We start from the raw sequence: 12,366 nt of genomic DNA on the forward strand, positions 1-12,366 counted from the left end.
TGAATGAATGAGCCAAAGAATCAGAGCTTTAATTTCCAATTGATTATATACAACTACATATATAAGTCCCCATTAATCTCCTGTCTCTCAAGTGGAATAAATTCTAGGAGAAACCTTTGGATTTGGTATTTACACATCCAGGGATGTGCCTTAATAAAGTTCCAGTCCTGGCTGCACACTGCATTCAGTTAAGATTTTTGTTTTATTTATTTATTTATTTATTTATTTATTTATTTATTTATTTGTTGTTGTTGTTGTTTTTAAAGTTGTAGAGTCTGTACTATGCCCCCTGCGCTCTAAATTAGAGAGTCTAATTTAATTAGTCACAGCATCTTTGCAAATCATCAATTTAAAAACTCTTTGCTAGGCAACTTACTAAGCCAAGGCTTTGTGTTTTCTTAGGGCAACGAGTACCTGCTGGCTGACAAGAAGTTAGACCTGTGGGATCTGAGCATCCTGGATAAAAAGACGTGGGCCCCTGGATATACACCCAGAGGCAGAAGACAAGGACATTGCCTGGAAGCCCTATGAAGGAGCAGCTGACATCCTTATGTGAACTCTACTAATCTTAGGACACCAGAGTGCTTTGAGCTGCTGTGCTGAGGGAGACCTGCCATCCTTCCTGCTTCTGTAACCTCTCTCCACTGCCTGATAGCACTGGGTCATCCCACAAAACCCCTGGGGGAGTTTAACTTGCAGTTACAACTTAGAAATGGCTGAATTGAAGACACTGGGACTTAGAAACAAATGTGTACATCTCTCTTGCCCTGGGAATAGAGGTCTGAGTTGTGTGAGATACTGGGAAGCCTGAGAAGTCCCATGTATGTGACAGTCAGTGGGATGAGGACCATGATAGCACTGCCTGAGAGATTAAAATAAAGGCTGAGAATGTTCTCTGGCTTCAGTGATTTTTCAGAGTACACGCTTCCAGGATAGAGTCTGTGCATCCCACCTGCCAAATGTAGAGGGAAGGCAGGAAGAAGGAGACAACGACTCTTTCCTTTGCTGGTAAACCTCTGTGTTCTGGGCATATCTGCACCTAGCTTGCCATTTCCCTTTTCTTTCATTATTTAAGAGATGGATTTGGCCTCATGCCTCCATCCTGTGCCCTTTTAAAGGAGGAAGAAGGATGTGTATGGATGCCCCGGTCCTTCTGGTTCTGGGAACAGGCACAAAATGTGCTTTTTCCAGGGTAATTTGCAGAGAAATGGAGTGTTACAGATGCTATGAAATTTCCCTGCCTGGGTTTGGCTGGTGGTTTTATAAACAGGAATCTTGATTAATTGGTGTCAGGAGCCGCGGAAGGTGTCAGGTTTTACCTTCTTGTAAAGAAGGTAACAAATTAGCTTGCCACACTTTCATGGGGGCCGGCATAAGACTGGAGAAATCTGGGTTAAGAGAAAATGGCTTCATTATTAACAGCATTGCCAGTGGCTTGACTATGGGCAATATTTCTGTGCCAGGGAAGACAATGGCCCAGGTAACATCTGCGCAGTCAGTGGCATGTGTTATAAGAACATGGAGCTTTTTGGAATCTCCATCTTTTAGTCTGGACAAAGCACTCCTACCTTGTGCTTGGCCAGACAGAACTATCTGTCTTCCAAGGCTGAACAAACATCCTTGAAAAGGTTATTCAGAGCAAGGACAGCCTGTACTGCCTGCAAAATACACAGAAACACCAGCCAGCCATACAGGACTATCCCTCCATAGTAAGTCAGAAATAGCATGAGGTACTGAAGTTGAAAACAGAGTGAAATGTGGACTTTGTAGAAGTCTCCAAAACCCATCTCAGAAGTCCCAAGTGAGTACACAGTTCCCTCACAGTTCAAGGTTATCTGTTACCCAACAGATCACTCAATGAGTTCACGACAACCAGCAGCTCAAGGTCCTGTGGCTTGACAGGCTGTCCTTTGGTCCCAGTGGGCTGTGTGGATTATCAGTTGGCTCACACATACATCAATTGGTGGGGCTGATGGTTGTTAGATCATTAAGCTGGACGCAGGGGGTCTGTTGTGTCCCAGAAGACTAGCCCAGGCTCCTCTATATACTGACGGTCATAGGATCCTGGGAACAGCATGACAGTGAGCCCCCCAGTGGGAACACTTGTTAAGTCTGCACCATAATACTAAGGTTCTATGGTCAGAGCCAGGCCATGTGACACATCCGACCTCAAGAAAGCAAGTCTCTCCCAGGAAGAAGATAGACCCATAATGCTATTGTCTTATTTTCTAGTTACAGCTTCTTAGAAAGGCCTGTGCCATTCCCTCTCATTCAAGAACTAACCTGGCCGGACTCTGCTTAGCTTCCTTGAACAGGTGAGATCAGGTGTGATGTGGAGATACGAACACAGCTCTGTGCTCACCAGCCTCTCTGCTCCCATCCTATGGCTGGTTTCACCATTTTCTTCATAGTCCTTACCAGGCCCTGACAGAATTTGTTGTTTGCCTTTGTTGAAGTGGTTTTATTTGTTCCCTCGTTTGTGTCACCAACCACGGAGAAAGCTCTCGAGGACAATGTCTTATCTAGTCACTCGAGGAAGTGACTAGAGATGGTGGACATGCACAAAAGCCTTGTAGCTGGATGATTGGCAGGACAATAGATTTAGTCATCTTTATGAGAACTTGTGAACAATCACTCCTCGTTCTTCAAGTGAACTTTGCCTGACAGGTCACTGCAGGGGGATTTGGAGATGGAGGTAAGATGGGAAAACTGTACAGGAAGTGAATGTGACACAGCTACTAGTTCTTGTTTTCTGAGCTTATTGTCTCTCAATTTAGTCAAAGAGCAATTCACCTTATTAGGATTTAGTTTACCATTATAGGGTTCATCACCATTTTTAAATGAAAATAGAATTTCCTCTCTTAGGCTACTCTGTGTTTTTTAAGACGTGGATGTTTAGAAAAAAAAATAGCTATCTCTCTCTCTTTTTTAAAGATTTGGCTTTTTAAAAAGAGATTATTTTTTATTAGATATTTTCTTTATTTAAATTTCAAATGTTATCCCCTTTCCTAGTTTCCCCACTGAAAATCCCCTATCCCCTCCCCCACCCCTGCTCCCCAACCCACCCACTCCCATTCCTGGTCCTGGCATTCTCCTATACTGGGGCCTAGAGCCTTCACAGGACCGAGGCCCTCTCCTCCCATTGATGACTGACTAGACCATCCTCTGCTACAAATATAGCTAGAGCCACAAGTTCCACCATGTGTTTTCTTTGATTGGTGGTATAGTTCCAAGGAGCTCTGAGGGTACTGGTTAGTTCATATCGATGTTCCTTTTATGGGGTTTCAGTCCTCTTCAGCTCCCTGGGTATTTCTCTGGCTCCTTCATTGGGGACCTTGTGCTCCGTCCAATGGATGACTGTGAGCATCCACTTCTGTATTTGCCAGGCACTGGCAGAGCCTTGCAGGAGACAGCTATATCAGACTCCTGTCAGCAAGCTCTTGTTTGCATCTGCAATAGTGTCTGGGTTTGGTGGTTGTTTATGGGGTAGATCTCCAAGTGGGGCAGTCTCTGGATGGTCATTCCTTCAGGCTCTGCTCTGAACTTTGTCTCTGTAACTCCTTTCATGGGTATTTTATTCCCTATTCTAACAAGGAACGAAGTATCCACACTTAGGTCTTCCTTCTTCTTGAGTTTCATGTGTTTTGCAAATTGTATCTTGGGTATTCGAAATTTCTGGGCTAATACCCACTTATCAGTGAGTGTATATCATGCGTGTTCTTTTGTGATTGGGTTACCTCTCTTAGAATGATATCCTCCAGATATATCCATTTGTCTAAGAATTTTATAAATTCATTGTTTACTCCATTGTGTAAATGTATCACATTTTCTGTATCCATTCTTCTGTTGAGGGACATCTGGGTTCTTTCCAGCTTCTGGCTATTATAAATAAGGCTGAATAGCTATCTCTTTACAGCATGGTTTAGACTTTGTAAACATCAGCCCTGACATTGCTTCAGGAGTCTGGTGTGAGCATGTGATTACAAGGCCCTGGTGTGAGTTCATGATTATGAGGCCCTATTGTCTCTTATTCTCATATGAGGAACAGTTTCAAGTTTCACACTTGTGGAATCTCATGGGATGTGTATATTAATTAACCAGTGTTTCTTTGTGTCCACGTGCACTCAAACCTCAATCCTGCTACTGAAATCTGTATTAGTTACAGTTCAACCAGAGAAGCAGAACCAGTAGATGTAATTTAAACTGTGTTTTATATCTATCTATATGTATGTAAGCATACACGTTTATCTATAACCATATCCATCTCTCTCTACACATCCAACTTGGTGCTGCCCAAATACTTGTGTGTGTGTGTGTGTGTGTACTGGCTAGTTTTGTGTCAACTTGACACAGCTGGAGTTATCACAGAAAAAGGAGCTGCAATTGAGGAAATGTCTCCATGAGATCCAACTGTAAGGCATTTTCTCAATTAGTGATCAAGGGGGAAAGGCCCCTTGTGGGTGGAACCATCCCTGGGCTGGTAGTCTTGGGTTCTATAAGAGAGCAGGCTGAGCAAGCCAGGGAAAGCAAGCCAGTAAAGAACATCCCTCTATGGCCTCTGCATCAGCTCCTGCTTCCTGACCTGCTTGAGTTCCAGTCCTGACTTCCTTGGTGATGAACAGCAGTATGGAAATGTAAGCCGAATAAACCCTTTCCTCCCCAACTTGCTTCTTGGTCATGATGTTTGTGCAGGAATAGAAACCCTGACTAAGACAGTGTGTGTGTGTGTGTGTGTGTGTGTGTGTGTGTGTGTATGTGTGTATGTGTGTATGTGTATATATCCATTGCTCTCTCCACAAATCCAATTTGGTATTATCCAAACAGTTCTAAAATTCAAAGGCAAGTCCTAAAGACTAGATTAGATCATGGTGGCTCACAACCATCTGTAACTCTTTTTCTAGAGGTCCAAGATCATCTTCCAATCACATAGGCCACCATACATGCATGTGATGCACATGAATACATGCAGGAAAAAGCACTAGTCCACATTTAAAAACTTAAAAAACAAAGATTAGAGCATGGGCTGGAGCTCATGTCCAAGGGCACATGATAAAAAAAATAAATAAAAAAAAAGCTAACATACTGGGTCTGGACCAAAGAAGCTGTGGAAACACTAAAAAAAACAAACAAAAAAAAACCCAAAAAACAAAAAACTGAATATGTATTTTGATACCTCCTTAAGGGTGGCTGAGGAATAAGCTATCTCAGTGAGTTAGTATTTTTTCTTATAATAGCAATAATCAGTAAAATTGGTAGTAATTGACCTCAACTGTGACCCATGTGAAAAAGATGAGGATATTTTAATTAGCTTCATTATTTTAAAAAATTGCAAATAAGTCAAAATACCACAAAGCAAAATAAACTAGACCCAAAATCTATACAACTTAGTGAGCTTTTGTCCAATTAGAATTGGCATTCAGAATGGAGTCTGTGAAACTTCACATTAAATTTTACATCTTTAGTGTCATTATCCACCATCACCCCTAATAACAACAACAACAAAAAATCCATGAATGTAACTGGAATTAGAAAGAAACATTATTAGCTTTTTATCCTCTTTCATTCTATTTATTTTCTCCCTTTTTAAGTTACATTTTTCTTGAGTAGTACACACACACACACACCTCTCTCTCAAAGTTTTATTATCTCTTCAACTGTTGATGAATAATTAGATTTATTCTAATTCTTTGCTAAACTGAATGAAACACCAATAAACATGGGGGTACAAATATACCTATGGAAGGATATGGAGTTTTCTGGCTATATCTCTAGGAGTAAAATTGCTGGCTCACATGATAGTTCTACTTTTATTTATTTTTTTTGAGAAGTCTCCAAAATGATTTCTAATAAGATTGTATTAATTTGCACTCCTACCAACAGTGAATAATGGTTCCTTTCCCTCCACATCCTCTCCAACATTTGCTGTCAGATTTGTAGATGATAGCTATTATGATTGGGAGAGGAGCTATCTCAAAGTAGTTTTAATTTGTATTTTCCTGATGGCTAGGGAAAATGAACACTTAAAAAAATAGTTACTGGCTATTGGTTTGAATAAGAAGGGCCCCCATAGACTCATAATTTAAAGGCTTAATCACCAGAGAGTGGCACTATTGGCAAGGATTAATGGGTGTGCCCTTGTTGGAAGAATTTTGTCACTGGGGATGGGCTTTGAGGTTTTAAAAGCCCACACTAGGCTAGTCTTTCTGCCTATAGATCAGGATGTCATCTCAGCTACTGCTCCAGTGTCTGCCTGCAAGCTGGGAAGTTTCCTGCCATGATGATAATGGGCTAAGCCTGTAAGCAACTGTAAACCTGTAAGAACTGTAAGCAAGGTCCCAATTAAATGCTTCCTTTCGTAAGAGTCTCCTTGGTTATAGTGTCTCTTCATAGGAATAGAACAGTGACTATGCTAGTCATGGAGACATTTTTGAGATTCTGAAAAATACTGAGCTTAAAAAATGGCAGGAAATGGAAGTGAGTGGGGGCATAGACAGGGCTTGGGAGTGTCTTGAGGAAATATTGCTTTCTAACCAGGATCTTCTGAGTTGGTGAGCAAACTGAGGTGCTGGGAGAATTTTCAGAATTGTTGAGGGGCTTTGGGATACTGCCTGTACTTGTACGTGAGCTTCTCTTTCATTTGGCTGATGTATATCATACATTAATAAATATAACGTACACAAAATCAAATGCAAAACTTTGTGTATCAGTTAGTTTGATGTCCCAGTGGCCCACTGTGGGCTCACAGTTTGAAGGGGAAGCCATGGCAGCAAGCAGAACCCTCTGTGATGGAGGGAGCATGGGATAGCTGCTTATTCACATCTCAGTAGACCAGGAGTCAGAGAGATCACTCCCAAAGCAAAGCCAATCTATAACTTTCTAACTCCTGTATAGTTCTATATCTGACAGCCAGGCCCTATATCCAAAGGTCCCACACCACCCAAAACAGATCTGCTATTTGCCAACTCTAGTCATCACTTCTCTTGATGGTGTGATGGACTACTTGACAGAAGCAATTTAAGGAAAGACATGTTTCTTCTGGCTTATGGTTTGAGGGAATCATCCGGTCATGGTAGGAAGTCATGGTTGCAAAATCTTGAGAGGTTGGTCCTGTTTCCTCCACAGTCAGGAAGCAGAAAGTGATGACACACTCCTGTTTAGCTTGAGAAGGCTAGGCTGACTCCATGACAAGCTTTAAATTGGCAGTTCAAGAGATGGAGGCCTAAATCTCTGTTTCCAAGAAATGGGCAAGTCCAGGCATGTCCTGCCTTCAGGAGCTGCCCTGCCACTGGGCCCGAGACAAGGACAATGGGTTAGCAGTAGTTTTTAGACTTCCTCAGCTACTTCCTCAGCAACAATTTCCAGACCTGCCCAGCAACAGTTTCCAGTCCCAATACCCCAGTAATGGAATATTCCTAGAGATGGAGTAAGAAAAAGGCCCCCTACCCTTGAATCCCCTAATGTGCTTTAAATCAGGCCTGCTTTAAATCACGTTGTTGTTCCTCTATCTTGGTAATGGAAGATGCCAGCATGCTAGACTTCTGCAGAATAAAATGCTCTCTGCATTTGCATACTATTTGAGTCCAGAGTATCATTCTTTGGTGACTCATGAACTTTTCTTACAAGATGGCTTTCTTCTTTGTGTGCACTTCAGGATCCAAGCCCAGGAACTGATGGCACCCACATTCATAAAAGGGTCTTCTTGCCCCAGTTAACTTAATTAGGATATTTCTGATAGGTGTGTCTGAAGGACTGCCTTCTAGGAATTTCCAGATCCAACCACACTGATCAACTATATAAACACATGCTGTGGGAGACACTTTACATTCAAATGAGAATGCTACATAAGACATGGTTGAAAAGATGGAAATGTCGAAGTAATTAGAAAAGTTGCTTGCAAGCAAGAGTGAGCTTTTCCGAGTCAGAAAGAATGGTGATAGAGGAGCCATGCTTATAGCTCACTAAGGTTGAGGTAGGTCAGCTGACTCAGTACTTTCATCGGAAGGCATTTAAACTACAATCCTTTCTTTCACTTGGGGGAGGCTAGTCTTCTTGAAGTGCTAAGCCAAGGCTTAAGTCATGTTTCAGTGTATTTAAATGGTTGCTTATTCGGAGCCTAGTCTGCACGACGGACTAGTAGTTGCCCTAGTAATCCAACTTCTGGACGGCTGAAGCTGCCAAAAGACCACTTGGTATGCGTGTTTGTTATATAAGCATGTTACTTTTGCATATGTTTTAGGGTTAATGCAGCCCTGTGTTTCCTGTCTGGGGTGCCACTCTACCATTTTCTGTGTTTGTGCCTTTGAGGCTAATGCTCACGCATAGTGTCTATTGTTTGGTGCCAACAATGTAGTAATCATGTGACCTGTGACTCAATGAGGAACGGAGAAGAGCCATTTCCTGTCAGCAGGTGAGAAAAAGCACACCTCAGACTTTTGTTCTGTTGAGGCCCGCCCCCTCCCCCAGTATAGCTGTAGCCATTTTGTTCCATGCCTGTCATCTATTTCATATTGTTGCTGTAATATGCCTGCCAGTCATGGACACAGAAAAAATAACTTGACTCAGAGCAAGGTCATGCTGATCACATATGCTACTATATTCTGTATGAAGTGTGTTAATTGCAAAGAACACATAGCCTCAGAAGGCATTTTTCCCGATACTGTAAAAGCTGCCAGCGGCTTCAGCCCTGAGGCAGCCACAGCTGCACTCCCAGAAGCTGCACTTCCTGCTGCCACAGATAGTCATGAAAACCAAGTCTTGAAGAGTGAGTGCGAGTGATAAAGAATGACTCATGCCCGCCGCCCGAGCTTCCAGTGGGGCAACCCATGGACTGAGCCCGAGGTCCTAGATAACTATGAAAATAAGGCCATATATATATATATATATATATATAGTGTGTGTGTGTGTGTGTGTGTGTGTGTGTGTGTGTGCCAGTGACAAAGAAGCCCATGAAATAATCTGTGGAGCACCCTAGTTGTAACTGACTGAATTTAGCATAAAAACTCTGGTCTGTCATGGCAAAATTGCTCACCTCCCGAGGGCCAAGCGGAGACAATGTTGTGTTGAGAATTAATCTGCATGGACACGCGCGGATGGACGCTCACACTGACATCCACTGCTTAGACAATGAAGCCTGCACTGCTACACGAGGCTTAGGTCCAGAGGATCCGAAAGCAAGGAACATTGAGTCGCATTTACCTGCGTGCTGCCGGGAGCTAGGCTACGCCTGCCACACTGGAAAGGTTAGTGAGGAGTATGTGTGAACGAGTGCGGGAGGCAGAGGCAGGTGGATTTCTGAGTTCGAGGCCAGCCTGGTGTACAAAGTGAGTTCCAGGACAGCCGGGGCTACACACAGAAACCCTGTCTCGAAAAACCAAACCAAACCAAACCAAACCAAACCAAACCAAACCAAACCAAACCAAACCAAACCAGCTGTTTATAAATAAATAAAAAGTGTTAGAACCTTTTCCACCAGGTTTCAAGGAATTTGCTTCCAGCAGTTCAAGTCATTAATCTTAAGAAATTCCACAAAGCTTTACATAAGACCCATCAAATTGAAGGTCAATATGAACTGTTACGTCTAAAATGGTCTGAGTCAGAGCCGACCACTGGGCAGCAGTTCTTGTACCAGCCTATGAGCTCACTGTGGTTTTTATGGTTTTGGTCTTTACAAGCTGACATAGAAAGATGTTTGGGGCCATTGCCTCAGCCTCCAAATGCTGTCAGACGCCGCCCGACCCTCGGTCAGTGGTACTTACTTCAAGCTGCCCCCGAGAGTGAGACACCGAGATGCAAACGCTACAGGTTTGTTTTCCTGCGAGTCAGGGTCAACCTTCAATTAGTCCCTCAAGGCGAGTGACTAGGAGGTGACCCTGAATGGCTATTACAAGAAGTTTTTATACTTTCTAGGAGCACAGGTTATATCAGCAAGGTTACAGTTTAAACTTATTGGCTAAGCATATTGATCTTTAAATCTATTGGCTAGCAAGCATGGGCAGATCATGAAATGCATTTGAACTCTACCTGGGACTTTCCAGAGGGTCAGATGACTATCAGTCAGTACATTCTGACAATTTTTTACTCAAGACTGTTCCTGTGGGTGGAGAATGGAACTTGGCCGAGCCTTGACCCCAGGTGGGAGGGGGAAGCAGTCAGGAGGGTATGGGACTGGAAAAAGCCCTTAGGGTCCCTCAACCCTTATATATCAGTTGTAGGGTGTGTGTGCGTGTGTTCAGTACAACATTCCTGACTGACTGAAATGGGTGTTTCTGTGATTTGTAGGCCATTCTTGGACCCCAACAGTTCTTTCTCAACACGACAGAGTTTGACTCAGTGTCGTTAACATGCTAAACTCTTCCATTACAGAGTAGGCCTGTACAGGAATCTTACCGATGGATCTACTGCAGAGAGGACTGAAATCCAATCAAAGAAATCCAATGACCTGAGAGAAACATTTCCCCAGTGAGGTAGTCCAGACACTAGCTGTACCAAAGCCTGGGCTTTAGGTGGTGCTTTTCCTGTGTATGATTCAAATGACCGAGCCATCTTCAAGCCCCAGAGACCGACCTCGGTACAGTGTTTCCCTGAAGGAGCAGGCAAAACAAGGAGCTGTCCAAAATAACAGAGGCCAATCACAGACCTGGGGCTGGCTTTGAGATAGCTATTTGAATAAGTCTGAAAATACCAGCGTGGCCCTGGGCACTGTCAGGCCCTTGTTCATTGGCCCAAGTGTTTTTCCTACAATTCCAGCTTGTAGTTTCAGAATCCTTCCCAGTTGTAAACCCCCCCCCGCCCCCTCCACTCAGCCACTTCAGTAAGTGTCGGTGAGAGGACCGGATCCTTCTTGCTGTTTATGGTGGGTATTTAGAATCAAACTTCTAAAGTGTCCTCTGCTAATGTCCTTGTGATGGAAATTGTGGTATCTGCTATTTAGCTCTCCACGGAAGACAGATGGGTCAGCAAGGAGCATAAAGGGCACATCTCGCTCTGGGAGGCTGAGGATCCCTGTTGGAAAGGACGGAGGTAAGGGACCATGCTGTGTTGTGAGTGGCTGCTCCTTGAGGTTAGCTCAGGTCTTTTGTGCTGTTATTGATAGCACAATCTGCTTTGTGTGCAGCATGCTGGTCTTGTGTCTGCCTTCAGTGTGCGGTTCAAGATGTGTATAAAGTAGTAAAGATAAACGGTGCTCTCTCTCTCTCTCTCTCTCTCTCTCTCTCTCTCTCTCTCTCTCTCTCTCGGACAGAGAATCCATTTGGAGACCCTAGAGATCAGAGCTGGGTGGAAAACACAGGACAAGGCTGTCTGCTCCTGTACCTCAGGAAGAAAGACGGAGGACTCTTGATAAAAGGAAAGCAACCAAGATTTACCCAACTAAAGGATATAATTAGCTGACAAGGTTTTAAAAACATTTCTTTTTGAGAGGGAGGCAAGTTCTCTTCAACAGATTTTATATCTCTGCACTTGGAAGATGGAAGAAAATCAAGATCATTTGAAAAGGGCTAATTATAGCATTCACCTTTGAATTGACACTTAAGTGGGAGGCAGAGGTGGAAACACCCTACAACTTCAGTATTTTCTGGTCTATAAGATGGAGACATATTTTTAGCATGGAGCATGTTGACAGCCACTTGGTTTTAAAATAAGTACAGCTGCAGAGCCTGCCGATTCCATCCTCAGATGTCTGAGATCAGAGCAGTTTATGTCAGCCTTTGGCTTCCCCTCTGGCTGCCCTATGTGAAACTGTCTTCTTATTCTGGCTTTGATGTGTGAATCACTGCAACATCTTGTGAATTTCATTCTAGCCAGACCATCTACGTCCTCACCTGTCTTCTTGGCTTCTAAAGAGAAAGCCAGTGAAGTCAGGCCTCCCTTCCAAGCCCAATTCTGGCTTTACTAATTCCCTCTTCCAGTTTTCTTTTTTTTTTTAAAGATTTATTTATTTATTATATGTAAGTACACTATAGCTGTCTTCAGACATTCCAGAAGAGGGCGCCAGATCTCGTTGCGGATGGTTGTGAGCCACCATGTGGTTGCTGGGATTTGAACTCTGGATCTTCGGAAGAGCAGTCGGGTGCTCTTACCCACTGAGCCATCTCACCAGCCCCCTCTTCCAGTTTTCTACACGATAGATTGTTGTCAGGTTTACCAATGCCCATGATCATTCTTGTGGGTTCTCTACTAGCTAGCATTGATGGATCACTGGGTAACCACAGCCCAGCAACTTGGTGACAGGTTGTTAACCCAGGGCTGCTATAGACACAGATTGCAAACTGTCTTCCCTGCAGAAGCCTGGGTGGGAGTTGCACTCTGAGCTGACCTGCCCTTGGCTCACTGTTCCTTTGCTCTCCATCACAAGAACTCAGGTAAGAC

Source organism: Mus caroli, unplaced genomic scaffold (genome assembly GCF_978045245.1).
Source record: "Mus caroli unplaced genomic scaffold, Mus_caroli_1 scaffold_15, whole genome shotgun sequence".
Classification (NCBI taxonomy): domain Eukaryota; kingdom Metazoa; phylum Chordata; class Mammalia; order Rodentia; family Muridae; genus Mus; species Mus caroli.